Raw genomic sequence first — 20338 nt, forward strand, 5'->3', positions numbered from 1 at the left:
TTCCAAAACTGACCAGGCCCTCACCAACCATCCAATGATCGACCAAATCTAGACCCACTAATAATCCTTATTACAACACCAAACTCCATGTAGTAATTCAACGAATCCAAAATAATGAGATAAAGTTGGTAAACTGTCATATCGTTTAAATAGGAAGCCCAGACCGACTCAAACAAACCAATTAACTTGGATCAATCCAAACAATACCTTGTCAACGATCTAAAAAAGTTCAAAGGAAATACTTGACACAAACAATTAAACGTATGAGAACCTGGCTTAATACAACTCTAATCATGATATTCTAAATTAAAAAACCCATCAAATCTAAATAATTAGGAAATCAACTCAACTCTTGTAAAAAATGAAACTGTTCCTACTCAAATCAAAACAAAGCCAACAAATATGGATCAATACAAACAATCGCACCGTTTGAACAACCTCAAACAACTCAAAGCAGAAAACTAGCAAAGTAAAATCAACTGTTAAGAATCGTGCGGATTTCAACTCTAAAGCCACTATTTTACCATAAAAAAACCCATCATATCTAGATAAAATAAATCCAACCGCACACACTTACAATAGAATCTTGGTAAGAAGTTATCCACATTATTTAACAAATCCATTGTAAATTATCGAGTCATTAACTAAAAAAGACCAACTACACAAAGCGTAGCTAAAATCAACCTAAAACAACCCAATATAATTAAAGCAAATGTAACCTATCAAGAAAAAGCCAAATTAGAGACAACAAATTTGAAAGTAGAACAGTCAAATTTTGAGGATTCATTTTCAAACTAACCGATCCAGATACAAATAAAACCAACTCAACATAGATAAACTCATCTAAGAAACATCGTCTATACCAAAGGTTCACGAAACCATTCGATCAAAGCCCACAAAATTGATTCTCGCCAAAATACAATTAAACATTTTCCAAAACAGAAGCCTGGTAAAAAATTATCCACATTATTTAACAAATCCATTGTAAATTATCGAGGCATTAAATAAAAAAGATCAACTACGCAAAGCATAGTTGAAATCAACTTAAAACAACCCAAGATAATCCAAGCAAATGTAACCTATCAAGAAAAAGCCAACTTAAAAACAATAAAGTTGAAAGTAGAAATAGTCAATTTTTGAGCAGTCACTTTCAAACTAATCGATCCAGATACAAATAAAACCAACTCAACATAGATAAACTCATCTGATAAACATCGATTATACCTATGGTTAATAAAACCATTCAATGAAAACCCACAAAACTTATTCTAGCCAAAACAGGTAGAACCAATTAAACATTTTCCAAAATTGACCAATCCCTCCCCAACCATCCAATGATCGTCATAATCTATACCCACTAATAATCCTTTTCAAAACTCTAAAGTCCTTGTGGTAAATTCAGCGAATCCTACTTACATAGATAAAGTTGGAAAACAATACTCTCGTATAAATAGCAAACCCAGACCTAATGAACTAGGAACAATCGATACAAGAACTTGTCAACGGTCTAAAAGAATTCAAAGGAAATATATGATATAAACAATTTAATGTATAGGAACTCGGCTTAATACAATTCTAATCACGATATGCTGAATTAAAAAACCCATCATATTTAGAGAAATTAGGAAATCACCTCAATTGTTTTAAAAAATGAAACCAGTTTATTGAAATCAAAAGATAGCCAATAAGCAACCATCAATACAAACAATGCCACCATTTAAACAACATAAAACAAATCAAACCATTGAATCGAAACCCACAGAAATGATTCTATCCAAACCAGGTAGAGCCAATTAAACATTTTCCAAAACTGACCAGGCCCTCACCAACCATCCAATGATCGACCAAATCTAGACCCACTAATAATCCTTATTACAACACCAAACTCCATGTAGTAATTCAACGAATCCAAAATAATGAGATAAAGTTGGTAAACTGTCATATCGTTTAAATAGGAAGCCCAGACCGACTCAAACAAACCAATTAACTTGGATCAATCCAAACAATAACTTGTCAACGATCTAAAAAAGTTCAAAGGAAATACTTGACACAAACAATTAAACGTATGAGAACCTGGCTTAATACAACTCTAATCATGATATTCTAAATTAAAAAACCCATCAAATCTAAATAATTAGGAAATCAACTCAACTCTTGTAAAAAATGAAACTGTTCCTACTCAAATCAAAACAAAGCCAACAAATATGGATCAATACAAACAATCGCACCGTTTGAACAACCTCAAACAACTCAAAGCAGAAAACTAGCAAAGTAAAATCAACTGTTAAGAATCGTGCGGATTTCAACTCTAAAGCCACTATTTTACCATAAAAAAACCCATCATATCTAGATAAAATAAATCCAACCGCACACACTTACAATAGAATCTTGGTAAGAAGTTATCCACATTATTTAACAAATCCATTGTAAATTATCGAGTCATTAACTAAAAAAGACCAACTACACAAAGCGTAGCTAAAATCAACCTAAAACAACCCAATATAATTAAAGCAAATGTAACCTATCAAGAAAAAGCCAAATTAGAGACAACAAATTTGAAAGTAGAACAGTCAAATTTTGAGGATTCATTTTCAAACTAACCGATCCAGATACAAATAAAACCAACTCAACATAGATAAACTCATCTAAGAAACATCGTCTATACCAAAGGTTCACGAAACCATTCAATCAAAGCCCACAAAATTGATTCTCGCCAAATCACAATTAAACATTTTCCAAAACAGAAGCCTGGTAAAAAATTATCCACATTATTTAACAAATCCATTGTAAATTATCGAGGCATTAAATAAAAAAGATCAACTACGCAAAGCATAGTTGAAATCAACTTAAAACAACCCAAGATAATCCAAGCAAATGTAACCTATCAAGAAAAAGCCAAATTAAAAACAATAAAGTTGAAAGTAGAAATAGTCAATTTTTGAGCACTCACTTTCAAACTAATCGATCCAGATACAAATAAAACCAACTCAACATAGATAAACTCATCTGATAAACATCGACTATACCTATGGTTAATAAAACCATTCAATGAAAACCCACAAAACTTATTCTAGCCAAAACAGGTAGAACCAATTAAACATTTTCCAAAATTGACCAATCCCTCCCCAACCATCCAATGATCGTCATAATCTATACCCACTAATAATCCTTTTCAAAACTCTAAAGTCCTTGTGGTAAATTCAACGAATCCAACTTACATAGATAAAGCAGGAAAACAATACTCTCGTATAAATAGCAAACCCAGACCAAATGAACTAGGAACAATCGATACAAGAACTTGTCAACGGTCTAAAAGAATTCAAAGTAAATATATGATATAAACAATTTAATGTACAGGAACTCGGCTTAATACAATTCTAATCACGATATGCTGAATTAAAAAACCCATCATATTTAGAGAAATTAGGAAATCACCTCAATTGTTTTAAAAAATGAAACCAGTTTATTGAAATCAAAAGATAGCCAATAAGCAAGCATCAATACAAACAATGCCACCATTTAAACAACATAAAACAAATCAAACCATTGAATCGAAACCCACAGAAATGATTCTATCCAAACCAGGTAGAGCCAATTAAACATTTTCCAAAACTGACCAGGCCCTCACCAACCATCCAATGATCGACCAAATCTAGACCCACTAATAATCCTTATTACAACACCAAACTCCATGTAGTAATTCAACGAATCCAAAATAATGAGATAAAGTTGGTAAACTGTCATATCGTTTAAATAGGAAGCCCAGACCGACTCAAACAAACCAATTAACTTGGATCAATCCAAACAATACCTTGTCAACGATCTAAAAAAGTTCAAAGGAAATACTTGACACAAACAATTAAACGTATGAGAACCTGGCTTAATACAACTCTAATCATGATATTCTAAATTAAAAAACCCATCAAATCTAAATAATTAGGAAATCAACTCAACTCTTGTAAAAAATGAAACTGTTCCTACTCAAATCAAAACAAAGCCAACAAATATGGATCAATACAAACAATCGCACCGTTTGAACAACCTCAAACAACTCAAAGCAGAAAACTAGCAAAGTAAAATCAACTGTTAAGAATCGTGCGGATTTCAACTCTAAAGCCACTATTTTACCATAAAAAAACCCATCATATCTAGATAAAATAAATCCAACCGCACACACTTACAATAGAATCTTGGTAAGAAATTATCCACATTATTTAACAAATCCATTGTAAATTATCGAGTCATTAACTAAAAAAGACCAACTACACAAAGCGTAGCTAAAATCAACCTAAAACAACCCAATATAATTAAAGCAAATGTAACCTATCAAGAAAAAGCCAAATTAGAGACAACAAATTTGAAAGTAGAACAGTCAAATTTTGAGGATTCATTTTCAAACTAACCGATCCAGATACAAATAAAACCAACTCAACATAGATAAACTCATCTAAGAAACATCGTCTATACCAAAGGTTCACGAAACCATTCGATCAAAGCCCACAAAATTGATTCTCGCCAAAATACAATTAAACATTTTCCAAAACAGAAGCCTGGTAAAAAATTATCCACATTATTTAACAAATCCATTGTAAATTATCGAGGCATTAAATAAAAAAGATCAACTACGCAAAGCATAGTTGAAATCAACTTAAAACAACCCAAGATAATCCAAGCAAATGTAACCTATCAAGAAAAAGCCAACTTAAAAACAATAAAGTTGAAAGTAGAAATAGTCAATTTTTGAGCAGTCACTTTCAAACTAATCGATCCAGATACAAATAAAACCAACTCAACATAGATAAACTCATCTGATAAACATCGATTATACCTATGGTTAATAAAACCATTCAATGAAAACCCACAAAACTTATTCTAGCCAAAACAGGTAGAACCAATTAAACATTTTCCAAAATTGACCAATCCCTCCCCAACCATCCAATGATCGTCATAATCTATACCCACTAATAATCCTTTTCAAAACTCTAAAGTCCTTGTGGTAAATTCAGCGAATCCTACTTACATAGATAAAGTTGGAAAACAATACTCTCGTATAAATAGCAAACCCAGACCTAATGAACTAGGAACAATCGATACAAGAACTTGTCAACGGTCTAAAAGAATTCAAAGGAAATATATGATATAAACAATTTAATGTATAGGAACTCGGCTTAATACAATTCTAATCACGATATGCTGAATTAAAAAACCCATCATATTTAGAGAAATTAGGAAATCACCTCAATTGTTTTAAAAAATGAAACCAGTTTATTGAAATCAAAAGATAGCCAATAAGCAACCATCAATACAAACAATGCCACCATTTAAACAACATAAAACAAATCAAACCATTGAATCGAAACCCACAGAAATGATTCTATCCAAACCAGGTAGAGCCAATTAAACATTTTCCAAAACTGACCAGGCCCTCACCAACCATCCAATGATCGACCAAATCTAGACCCACTAATAATCCTTATTACAACACCAAACTCCATGTAGTAATTCAACGAATCCAAAATAATGAGATAAAGTTGGTAAACTGTCATATCGTTTAAATAGGAAGCCCAAACCGACTCAAACAAACCAATTAACTTGGATCAATCCAAACAATACCTTGTCAACGATCTAAAAAAGTTCAAAGGAAATACTTGACACAAACAATTAAACGTATGAGAACCTGGCTTAATACAACTCTAATCATGATATTCTAAATTAAAAAACCCATCAAATCTAAATAATTAGGAAATCAACTCAACTCTTGTAAAAAATGAAACTGTTCCTACTCAAATCAAAACAAAGCCAACAAATATGGATCAATACAAACAATCGCACCGTTTGAACAACCTCAAACAACTCAAAGCAGAAAACTAGCAAAGTAAAATCAACTGTTAAGAATCGTGCGGATTTCAACTCTAAAGCCACTATTTTACCATAAAAAAACCCATCATATCTAGATAAAATAAATCCAACCGCACACACTTACAATAGAATCTTGGTAAGAAGTTATCCACATTATTTAACAAATCCATTGTAAATTATCGAGTCATTAACTAAAAAAGACCAACTACACAAAGCGTAGCTAAAATCAACCTAAAACAACCCAATATAATTAAAGCAAATGTAACCTATCAAGAAAAAGCCAAATTAGAGACAACAAATTTGAAAGTAGAACAGTCAAATTTTGAGGATTCATTTTCAAACTAACCGATCCAGATACAAATAAAACCAACTCAACATAGATAAACTCATCTAAGAAACATCGTCTATACCAAAGGTTCACGAAACCATTCAATCAAAGCCCACAAAATTGATTCTCGCCAAATCACAATTAAACATTTTCCAAAACAGAAGCCTGGTAAAAAATTATCCACATTATTTAACAAATCCATTGTAAATTATCGAGGCATTAAATAAAAAAGATCAACTACGCAAAGCATAGTTGAAATCAACTTAAAACAACCCAAGATAATCCAAGCAAATGTAACCTATCAAGAAAAAGCCAAATTAAAAACAATAAAGTTGAAAGTAGAAATAGTCAATTTTTGAGCACTCACTTTCAAACTAATCGATCCAGATACAAATAAAACCAACTCAACATAGATAAACTCATCTGATAAACATCGACTATACCTATGGTTAATAAAACCATTCAATGAAAACCCACAAAACTTATTCTAGCCAAAACAGGTAGAACCAATTAAACATTTTCCAAAATTGACCAATCCCTCCCCAACCATCCAATGATCGTCATAATCTATACCCACTAATAATCCTTTTCAAAACTCTAAAGTCCTTGTGGTAAATTCAACGAATCCAACTTACATAGATAAAGCAGGAAAACAATACTCTCGTATAAATAGCAAACCCAGACCAAATGAACTAGGAACAATCGATACAAGAACTTGTCAACGGTCTAAAAGAATTCAAAGGAAATAATGATATAAACAATTTAATGTACAGGAACTCGGCTTAATACAATTCTAATCACGATATGCTGAATTAAAAAACCCATCATATTTAGAGAAATTAGGAAATCACCTCAATTGTTTTAAAAAATGAAACCAGTTTATTGAAATCAAAAGATAGCCAATAAGCAAGCATCAATACAAACAATGCCACCATTTAAACAACATAAAACAAATCAAACCATTGAATCGAAACCCACAGAAATGATTCTATCCAAACCAGGTAGAGCCAATTAAACATTTTCCAAAACTGACCAGGCCCTCACCAACCATCCAATGATCGACCAAATCTAGACCCACTAATAATCCTTATTACAACACCAAACTCCATGTAGTAATTCAACGAATCCAAAATAATGAGATAAAGTTGGTAAACTGTCATATCGTTTAAATAGGAAGCCCAGACCGACTCAAACAAACCAATTAACTTGGATCAATCCAAACAATACCTTGTCAACGATCTAAAAAAGTTCAAAGGAAATACTTGACACAAACAATTAAACGTATGAGAACCTGGCTTAATACAACTCTAATCATGATATTCTAAATTAAAAAACCCATCAAATCTAAATAATTAGGAAATCAACTCAACTCTTGTAAAAAATGAAACTGTTCCTACTCAAATCAAAACAAAGCCAACAAATATGGATCAATACAAACAATCGCACCGTTTGAACAACCTCAAACAACTCAAAGCAGAAAACTAGCAAAGTAAAATCAACTGTTAAGAATCGTGCGGATTTCAACTCTAAAGCCACTATTTTACCATAAAAAAACCCATCATATCTAGATAAAATAAATCCAACCGCACACACTTACAATAGAATCTTGGTAAGAAGTTATCCACATTATTTAACAAATCCATTGTAAATTATCGAGTCATTAACTAAAAAAGACCAACTACACAAAGCGTAGCTAAAATCAACCTAAAACAACCCAATATAATTAAAGCAAATGTAACCTATCAAGAAAAAGCCAAATTAGAGACAACAAATTTGAAAGTAGAACAGTCAAATTTTGAGGATTCATTTTCAAACTAACCGATCCAGATACAAATAAAACCAACTCAACATAGATAAACTCATCTAAGAAACATCGTCTATACCAAAGGTTCACGAAACCATTCGATCAAAGCCCACAAAATTGATTCTCGCCAAAATACAATTAAACATTTTCCAAAACAGAAGCCTGGTAAAAAATTATCCACATTATTTAACAAATCCATTGTAAATTATCGAGGCATTAAATAAAAAAGATCAACTACGCAAAGCATAGTTGAAATCAACTTAAAACAACCCAAGATAATCCAAGCAAATGTAACCTATCAACAAAAAGCCAAATTAAAAACAATAAAGTTGAAAGTAGAAATAGTCAATTTTTGAGCACTCACTTTCAAACTAATCGATCCAGATACAAATAAAACCAACTCAACATAGATAAACTCATCTGATAAACATCGACTATACCTATGGTTAATAAAACCATTCAATGAAAACCCACAAAACTTATTCTAGCCAAAACAGGTAGAACCAATTAAACATTTTCCAAAATTGACCAATCCCTCCCCAACCATCCAATGATCGTCATAATCTATACCCACTAATAATCCTTTTCAAAACTCTAAAGTCCTTGTGGTAAATTCAACGAATCCAACTTACATAGATAAAGCAGGAAAACAATACTCTCGTATAAATAGCAAACCCAGACCAAATGAACTAGGAACAATCGATACAAGAACTTGTCAACGGTCTAAAAGAATTCAAAGTAAATATATGATATAAACAATTTAATGTACAGGAACTCGGCTTAATACAATTCTAATCACGATATGCTGAATTAAAAAACCCATCATATTTAGAGAAATTAGGAAATCACCTCAATTGTTTTAAAAAATGAAACCAGTTTATTGAAATCAAAAGATAGCCAATAAGCAAGCATCAATACAAACAATGCCACCATTTAAACAACATAAAACAAATCAAACCATTGAATCGAAACCCACAGAAATGATTCTATCCAAACCAGGTAGAGCCAATTAAACATTTTCCAAAACTGACCAGGCCCTCACCAACCATCCAATGATCGACCAAATCTAGACCCACTAATAATCCTTATTACAACACCAAACTCCATGTAGTAATTCAACGAATCCAAAATAATGAGATAAAGTTGGTAAACTGTCATATCGTTTAAATAGGAAGCCCAGACCGACTCAAACAAACCAATTAACTTGGATCAATCCAAACAATACCTTGTCAACGATCTAAAAAAGTTCAAAGGAAATACTTGACACAAACAATTAAACGTATGAGAACCTGGCTTAATACAACTCTAATCATGATATTCTAAATTAAAAAACCCATCAAATCTAAATAATTAGGAAATCAACTCAACTCTTGTAAAAAATGAAACTGTTCCTACTCAAATCAAAACAAAGCCAACAAATATGGATCAATACAAACAATCGCACCGTTTGAACAACCTCAAACAACTCAAAGCAGAAAACTAGCAAAGTAAAATCAACTGTTAAGAATCGTGCGGATTTCAACTCTAAAGCCACTATTTTACCATAAAAAAACCCATCATATCTAGATAAAATAAATCCAACCGCACACACTTACAATAGAATCTTGGTAAGAAGTTATCCACATTATTTAACAAATCCATTGTAAATTATCGAGTCATTAACTAAAAAAGACCAACTACACAAAGCGTAGCTAAAATCAACCTAAAACAACCCAATATAATTAAAGCAAATGTAACCTATCAAGAAAAAGCCAAATTAGAGACAACAAATTTGAAAGTAGAACAGTCAAATTTTGAGGATTCATTTTCAAACTAACCGATCCAGATACAAATAAAACCAACTCAACATAGATAAACTCATCTAAGAAACATCGTCTATACCAAAGGTTCACGAAACCATTCAATCAAAGCCCACAAAATTGATTCTCGCCAAATCACAATTAAACATTTTCCAAAACAGAAGCCTGGTAAAAAATTATCCACATTATTTAACAAATCCATTGTAAATTATCGAGGCATTAAATAAAAAAGATCAACTACGCAAAGCATAGTTGAAATCAACTTAAAACAACCCAAGATAATCCAAGCAAATGTAACCTATCAAGAAAAAGCCAAATTAAAAACAATAAAGTTGAAAGTAGAAATAGTCAATTTTTGAGCACTCACTTTCAAACTAATCGATCCAGATACAAATAAAACCAACTCAACATAGATAAACTCATCTGATAAACATCGACTATACCTATGGTTAATAAAACCATTCAATGAAAACCCACAAAACTTATTCTAGCCAAAACAGGTAGAACCAATTAAACATTTTCCAAAATTGAGCAATCCCTCCCCAACCATCCAATGATCGTCATAATCTATACCCACTAATAATCCTTTTCAAAACTCTAAAGTCCTTGTGGTAAATTCAACGAATCCAACTTACATAGATAAAGCAGGAAAACAATACTCTCGTATAAATAGCAAACCCAGACCAAATGAACTAGGAACAATCGATACAAGAACTTGTCAACGGTCTAAAAGAATTCAAAGGAAATATATGATATAAACAATTTAATGTACAGGAACTCGGCTTAATACAATTCTAATCACGATATGCTGAATTAAAAAACCCATCATATTTAGAGAAAAATTAGGAAATCACCTCAATTGTTTTAAAAAATGAAACCAGTTTATTGAAATCAAAAGATAGCCAATAAGCAAGCATCAATACAAACAATGCCACCATTTAAACAACATAAAACAAATCAAACCATTGAATCGAAACCCACAGAAATGATTCTATCCAAACCAGGTAGAGCCAATTAAACATTTTCCAAAACTGACCAGGCCCTCACCAACCATCCAATGATCGACCAAATCTAGACCCACTAATAATCCTTATTACAACACCAAACTCCATGTAGTAATTCAACGAATCCAAAATAATGAGATAAAGTTGGTAAACTGTCATATCGTTTGAATAGGAAGCCCAGACCGACTCAAACAAACCAATTAACTTGGATCAATCCAAACAATACCTTGTCAACGATCTAAAAAAGTTCAAAGGAAATACTTGACACAAACAATTAAACGTATGAGAACCTGGCTTAATACAACTCTAATCATGATATTCTAAATTAAAAAACCCATCAAATTTAAATAATTAGGAAATCAACTCAACTCTTGTAAAAAATGAAACTGTTCCTACTCAAATCAAAACAAAGCCAATAAATATGGATCAATACAAACAATCGCACCGTTTGAACAACCTCAAACAACTCAAAGCAGAAAACTAGCAAAGTAAAATCAACTGTTAAGAATCGTGCGGATTTCAACTCTAAAGCCACTATTTTACCATAAAAAAACCCATCATATCTAGATAAAATAAATCCAACTGCACACACTTACAATAGAATCTTGGTAAGAAGTTATCCACATTATTTAACAAATCCATTGTAAATTATCGAGTCATTAACTAAAAAAGACCAACTACACAAAGCGTAGCTAAAATCAACCTAAAACAACCCAATATAATTAAAGCAAATGTAACCTATCAAGAAAAAGCCAAATTAGAGACAACAAATTTGAAAGTAGAACAGTCAAATTTTGAGGATTCATTTTCAAACTAACCGATCCAGATACAAATAAAACCAACTCAACATAGATAAACTCATCTAAGAAACATCGTCTATACCAAAGGTTCACGAAACCATTCAATCAAAGCCCACAAAATTGATTCTCGCCAAAATACAATTAAACATTTTCCAAAACAGAAGCCTGGTAAAAAATTATCCACATTATTTAACAAATCCATTGTAAATTATCGAGGCATTAAATAAAAAAGATCAACTACGCAAAGCATAGTTGAAATCAACTTAAAACAACCCAAGATAATCCAAGCAAATGTAACCTATCAAGAAAAAGCCAACTTAAAAACAATAAAGTTGAAAGTAGAAATAATCAATTTTTGAGCAGTCACTTTCAAACTAATCGATCCAGATACAAATAAAACCAACTCAACATAGATAAACTCATCTGATAAACATCGATTATACCTATGGTTAATAAAACCATTCAATGAAAACCCACAAAACTTATTCTATCCAAAACAGGTAGAACCAATTAAACATTTTCCAAAATTGACCAATCCCTCCCCAACCATCCAATGATCGTCATAATTTATACCCACTAATAATCCTTTTCAAAACTCTAAAGTCCTTGTGGTAAATTCAACGAATCCTACTTACATAGATAAAGTTGGAAAACAATACTCTCGTATAAATAGCAAACCCAGACCTAATGAACTAGGAACAATCGATACAAGAACTTGTCAACGGTCTAAAAGAATTCAAAGGAAATATATGATATAAACAATTTAACGTATAGGAACTCGGCTTAATACAATTCTAATCACGATATGCTGAATTAAAAAACCCATCATATTTAGAGAAATTAGGAAATCACCTCAATTGTTTTAAAAAATGAAACCAGTTTATTGAAATCAAAAGATAGCCAATAAGCAAGCATCAATACAAACAATGCCACCATTTAAACAACATAAAACAAATCAAACCATTGAATCGAAACCCACAGAAATGATTCTATCCAAACCAGGTAGAGCCAATTAAACATTTTCCAAAACTGACCAGGCCCTCACCAACCATCCAATGATCGACCAAATCTAGACCCACTAATAATCCTTATTACAACACCAAACTCCATGTAGTAATTCAACGAATCCAAAATAATGAGATAAAGTTGGTAAACTGTCATATCGTTTAAATAGGAAGCCCAGACCGACTCAAACAAACCAATTAACTTGGATCAATCCAAACAATACCTTGTCAACGATCTAAAAAAGTTCAAAGGAAATACTTGACACAAACAATTAAACGTATGAGAACCTGGCTTAATACAACTCTAATCATGATATTCTAAATTAAAAAACCCATCAAATTTAAATAATTAGGAAATCAACTCAACTCTTGTAAAAAATGAAACTGTTCCTACTCAAATCAAAACAAAGCCAACAAATATGGATCAATACAAACAATCGCACCGTTTGAACAACCTCAAACAACTCAAAGCAGAAAACTAGCCAAGTAAAATCAACTGTTAAGAATCGTGCGGATTTCAACTCTAAAGCCACTATTTTACCATAAAAAAACCCATCATATCTAGATAAAATAAATCCAACCGCACACACTTACAATAGAATCTTGGTAAGAAGTTATCCACATTATTTAACAAATCCATTGTAAATTATCGAGTCATTAACTAAAAAAGACCAACTACACAAAGCGTAGCTAAAATCAACCTAAAACAACCCAATATAATTAAAGCAAATGTAACCTATCAAGAAAAAGCCAAATTAAAGACAACAAATTTGAAAGTAGAACAGTCAAATTTTGAGTATTCATTTTCAAACTAACCGATCCAGATACAAATAAAACCAACTCAACATATATAAACTCATCTAAGAAACATCGTCTATACCAAAGGTTCACGAAACCATTCAATCAAAGCCCACAAAATTGATTCTCGCCAAATCACAATTAAACATTTTCCAAAACAGAAGCCTGGTAAAAAATTATCCACATTATTTAACAAATCCATTGTAAATTATCGAGGCATTAAATAAAAAAGATCAACTACGCAAAGCATAGTTGAAATAAACTTAAAACAACCCATGATAATCCAAGCAAATGTAACCTATCAAGAAAAAGCCAAATTAAAAACAACAAAGTTGAAAGTAGAAACAGTCAATTTTTGAGCACTCACTTTCAAACTAATCAATCCAGATACAAATAAAACCAACTCAACATAGATAAACTCATCTGATAAACATCGATTATACCTAAGGTTAATAAAACCATTCAATGAAAACCCACAAAACTTATTCTAGCCAAAACAGGTAGAAGCAATTAAACATTTTCCAAAATTGACCAATCCCTCCCCAACCATCCAATGATCGTCATAATCTATACCCACTAATAATCCTTTTCAAAACTCTAAAGTCCTTGTGGTAAATTCAACGAATCCAACTTACATAGATAAAGCAGGAAAACAATACTCTCGTATAAATAGCAAACCCAGACCAAATGAACTAGGAACAATCGATACAAGAACTTGTCAACGGTCTAAAAGAATTCAAAGGAAATATATGATATAAACAATTTAATGTACAGGAACTCGGCTTAATACAATTCTAATCACGATATGCTGAATTAAAAAACCCATCATATTTAGAGAAATTAGGAAATCACCTCAATTGTTTTAAAAAATGAAACCAGTTTATTGAAATCAAAAGATAGCCAATAAGCAAGCATCAATACAAACAATGCCACCATTTAAACAACATAAAACAAATCAAACCATTGAATCGAAACCCACAGAAATGATTCTATCCAAACCAGGTAGAGCCAATTAAACATTTTCCAAAACTGACCAGGCCCTCACCAACCATCCAATGATCGACCAAATCTACACCCACTAATAATCCTTATTACAACACCAAACTCCATGTAGTAATTCAACGAATCCAAAATAATGAGATAAAGTTGGTAAACTGTCATATCGTTTAAATAGGAAGCCCAGACCGACTCAAACAAACCAATTAACTTGGATCAATCCAAACAATACCTTGTCAACGATCTAAAAAAGTTCAAAGGAAATACTTGACACAAACAATTAAACGTATGAGAACCTGGCTTAATACAACTCTAATCATGATATTCTAAATTAAAAAACCCATCAAATTTAAATAATTAGGAAATCAACTCAACTCTTGTAAAAAATGAAACTGTTCCTACTCAAATCAAAACAAAGCCAACAAATATGGATCAATACAAACAATCGCACCGTTTGAACAAACTCAAACAACTCAAAGCAGAAAACTAGCAAAGTAAAATCAACTGTTAAGAATCGTGCGGATTTCAACTCTAAAGCCACTATTTTACCATAAAAAAACCCATCATATCTAAATAAAATAAATCCAACCGCACACACTTACAATAGAATCTTGGTAAGAAGTTATCCACATTATTTAACAAATCCATTGTAAATTATCGAGTCATTAACTAAAAAAGACCAACTACACAAAGCGTAGCTAAAATCAACCTAAAACAACCCAATATAATTAAAGCAAATGTAACCTATCAAGAAAAAGCCAAATTAGAGACAACAAATTTGAAAGTAGAACAGTCAAATTTTGAGGATTCATTTTCAAACTAACCGATCCAAATATAAATAAAACCAACTCAACATAGATAAACTCATCTAAGAAACATCGTCTATACCAAAGGTTCACGAAACCATTCAATCAAAGCCCACAAAATTGATTCTCGCCAAAATACAATTAAACATTTTCCAAAACAGAAGCCTGGTAAAAAATTATCCACATTATTTAACAAATCCATTGTAAATTATCGAGGCATTAAATAAAAAAGATCAACTACGCAAAGCATAGTTGAAATCAACTTAAAACAACCCAAGATAATCCAAGCAAATGTAACCTATCAAGAAAAAGCCAACTTAAAAACAATAAAGTTGAAAGTAGAAATAGTCAATTTTTGAGCAGTCACTTTCAAACTAATCGATCCAGATACAAATAAAACCAACTCAACATAGATAAACTCATCTGATAAACATCGATTATACCTAAGGTTAATAAAACCATTCAATGAAAACCCACAAAACTTATTCTAGCCAAAACAGGTAGAACCAATTAAACATTTTCCAAAATTGACCAATCCCTCCCCAACCATCCAATGATCGTCATAATCTATACCCACTAATAATCCTTTTCAAAACTCTAAAGTCCTTGTGGTAAATTCAACGAATCCAACTTACATAGATAAAGTAGGAAAACAATACTCTCGTATAAATAGCAAACCCAGACCAAATGAACTAGGAACAATCGATACAAGAACTTGTCAACGGTCTAAAAGAATTCAAAGGAAATATATGATATAAACAATTTAATGTACAGGAACTCGGCTTAATACAATTCTAATCACGATATGCTGAATTAAAAAACCCATCATATTTAGAGAAATTAGGAAATCACCTCAATTGTTTTAAAAAATGAAACCAGTTTATTGAAATCAAAAGATAGCCAATAAGCAAGCATCAATACAAACAATGCCACCATTTAAACAACATAAAACAAATCAAACCATTGAATCGAAACCCACAGAAATGATTCTATCCAAACCAGGTAGAGCCAATTAAACATTTTCCAAAACTGACCAGGCCCTCACCAACCATCCAATGATCGACCAAATCTAGACCCACTAATAATCCTTATTACAACACCAAACTCCATGTAGTAATTCAACGAATCCAAAATAATGAGATAAAGTTGGTAAACTGTCATATCGTTTAAATAGGAAGCCCAGACCGACTCAAACAAACCAATTAACTTGGATCAATCCAAACAATACCTTGTCAACGATCTAAAAAAGTTCAAAGGAAATACTTGACACAAACAATTAAACGTATGAGAACCTGGCTTAATACAACTCTAATCATGATATTCTAAATTAAAAAACCCATCAAATTTAAATAATTAGGAAATCAACTCAACTCTTGTAAAAAATGAAACTGTTCCTACTCAAATCAAAACAAAGCCAATAAATATGGATCAATACAAACAATCGCACCGTTTGAACAACCTCAAACAACTCAAAGCAGAAAACTAGCAAAGTAAAATCAACTGTTAAGAATCGTGCGGATTTCAACTCTAAAGCCACTATTTTACCATAAAAAAACCCATCATATCTAGATAAAATAAATCAACTGCACACACTTACAATAGAATCTTGGTAAGAAGTTATCCACATTATTTAACAAATCCATTGTAAATTATCGAGTCATTAACTAAAAAAGACCAACTACACAAAGCGTAGCTAAAATCAACCTAAAACAACCCAATATAATTAAAGCAAATGTAACCTATCAAGAAAAAGCCAAATTAGAGACAACAAATTTGAAAGTAGAACAGTCAAATTTTGAGGATTCAGTTTCAAACTAACCGATCCAGATACAAATAAAACCAACTCAACATAGATAAACTCATCTAAGAAACATCGTCTATACCAAAGGTTCACGAAACCATTCAATCAAAGCCCACAAAATTGATTCTCGCCAAATCACAATTAAACATTTTCCAAAACAGAAGCCTGGTAAAAAATTATCCACATTATTTAACAAATCCATTGTAAATTATCGAGGCATTAAATAAAAAAGATCAACTACGCAAAGCATAGTTGAAATCAACTTAAAACAACCCAAGATAATCCAAGCAAATGTAACCTATCAAGAAAAAGCCAACTTAAAAACAATAAAGTTGAAAATAGAAAACAGTCAATTTTTGAGCAGTCACTTTCAAACTAATCGATCCAGATACAAATAAAACCAACTCAACATAGATAAACTCATCTGATAAACATCGATTATACCTATGGTTAATAAAACCATTCAATGAAAACCCACAAAACTTATTCTAGCCAAAACAGGTAGAACCAATTAAACATTTTCCAAAATTGACCAATCCCACCCCAACCATCCAATGATCGTCATAATCTATACCCACTAATAATCCTTTTCAAAACTCTAAAGTCCTTGTGGTAAATTCAACGAATCCTACTTACATAGATAAAGTTGGAAAACAATACTCTCGTATAAATAGCAAACCCAGACCTAATGAACTAGGAACAATCGATACAAGAACTTGTCAACGGTCTAAAAGAATTCAAAGGAAATATATGATATAAACAATTTAATGTATAGGAACTCGGCTTAATACAATTCTAATCACGATATGCTGAATTAAAAAACCCATCATATTTAGAGAAATTAGGAAATCACCTCAATTGTTTTAAAAAATGAAACCAGTTTATTGAAATCAAAAGATAGCCAATAAGCAAGCATCAATACAAACAATGCCACCATTTAAACAACATAAAACAAATCAAACCATTGAATCGAAACCCACAGAAATGATTCTATCCAAACCAGGTAGAGCCAATTAAACATTTTCCAAAACTGACCAGGCCCTCACCAACCATCCAATGATCGACCAAATCTAGACCCACTAATAATCCTTATTACAACACCAAACTCCATGTAGTAATTCAACGAATCCAAAATAATGAGATAAAGTTGGTAAACTGTCATATCGTTTAAATAGGAAGCCCAGACCGACTCAAACAAACCAATTAACTTGGATCAATCCAAACAATACCTTGTCAACGATCTAAAAAAGTTCAAAGGAAATACTTGACACAAACAATTAAACGTATGAGAACCTGGCTTAATACAACTCTAATCATGATATTCTAAATTAAAAAACCCATCAAATTTAAATAATTAGGAAATCAACTCAACTCTTGTAAAAAATGAAACTGTTCCTACTCAAATCAAAACAAAGCCAATAAATATGGATCAATACAAACAATCGCACCGTTTGAACAACCTCAAACAACTCAAAGCAGAAAACTAGCAAAGTAAAATCAACTGTTAAGAATCGTGCGGATTTCAACTCTAAAGCCACTATTTTACCATAAAAAAACCCATCATATCTAGATAAAATAAATCCAACCGCACACACTTACAATAGAATCTTGGTAAGAAGTTATCCACATTATTTAACAAATCCATTGTAAATTATCGAGTCATTAACTAAAAAAGACCAACTACACAAAGCGTAGCTAAAATCAACCTAAAACAACCCAATATAATTAAAGCAAATGTAACCTATCAAGAAAAAGCCAAATTAGAGACAACAAATTTGAAAGTAGAACAGTCAAATTTTGAGGATTCATTTTCAAACTAACCGATCCAGATACAAATAAAACCAACTCAACATAGATAAACTCATCTAAGAAACATCGTCTATACCAAAGGTTCACGAAACCATTCAATCAAAGCCCACAAAATTGATTCTCGCCAAAATACAATTAAACATTTTCCAAAACAGAAGCCTGGTAAAAAATTATCCACATTATTTAACAAATCCATTGTAAATTATCGAGGCATTAAATAAAAAAGATCAACTACGCAAAGCATAGTTGAAATCAACTTAAAACAACCCAAGATAATCCAAGCAAATGTAACCTATCAAGAAAAAGCCAACTTAAAAACAATAAAGTTGAAAGTAGAAATAGTCAATTTTTGAGCAGTCACTTTCAAACTAATCGATCCAGATACAAATAAAACCAACTCAACATAGATAAACTCATCTGATAAACATCGATTATACCTAAGGTTAATAAAACCATTCAATGAAAACCCACAAAACTTATTCTAGCCAAAACAGGTAGAACCAATTAAACATTTTCCAAAATTGACCAATCCCTCCCCAACCATCCAATGATCGTCATAATCTATACCCACTAATAATCCTTTTCAAAACTCTAAAGTCCTTGTGGTAAATTCAACGAATCCAACTTACATAGATAAAGCAGGAAAACAATACTCTCGTATAAATAGCAAACCCAGACCAAATGAATAGGAACAATCGATACAAGAACTTGTCAACGGTCTAAAAGAATTCAAAGGAAATATATGATATAAACAATTTAATGTACAGGAACTCGGCTTAATACAATTCTAATCACGATATGCTGAATTAAAAAACCCATCATATTTAGAGAAATTAGGAAATCACCTCAATTGTTTTAAAAAATGAAACCAGTTTATTGAAATCAAAAGATAGCCAATAAGCAAGCATCAATACAAACAATGCCACCATTTAAACAACATAAAACAAATCAAACCATTGAATCGAAACCCACAGAAATGATTCTATCCAAACCAGGTAGAGCCAATTAAGCATTTTCCAAAACTGACCAGGCCCTCACCAACCATCCAATGATCGACCAAATCTAGACCCACTAATAATCCTTATTACAACACCAAACTCCATGTAGTAATTCAACGAATCCAAAATAATGAGATAAAGTTGGTAAACTGTCATATCGTTTAAATAGGAAGCCCAGACCGACTCAAACAAACCAATTAACTTGGATCAATCCAAACAATACCTTGTCAACGATCTAAAAAAGTTCAAAGGAAATACTTGACACAAACAATTAAACGTATGAGAACCTGGCTTAATACAACTCTAATCATGATATTCTAAATTAAAAAACCCATCAAATTTAAATAATTAGGAAATCAACTCAACTCTTGTAAAAAATGAAACTGTTCCTACTCAAATCAAAACAAAGCCAATAAATATGGATCAATACAAACAATCGCACCGTTTGAACAACCTCAAACAACTCAAAGCAGAAAACTAGCAAAGTAAAATCAACTGTTAAGAATCGTGCGGATTTCAACTCTAAAGCCAC

This window comes from Nelumbo lutea, chromosome 1 (assembly GCF_056320005.1).
Source record: "Nelumbo lutea isolate HS-2025 chromosome 1, American lotus-T2T, whole genome shotgun sequence".
In the NCBI taxonomy this organism is placed as follows: domain Eukaryota; kingdom Viridiplantae; phylum Streptophyta; class Magnoliopsida; order Proteales; family Nelumbonaceae; genus Nelumbo; species Nelumbo lutea.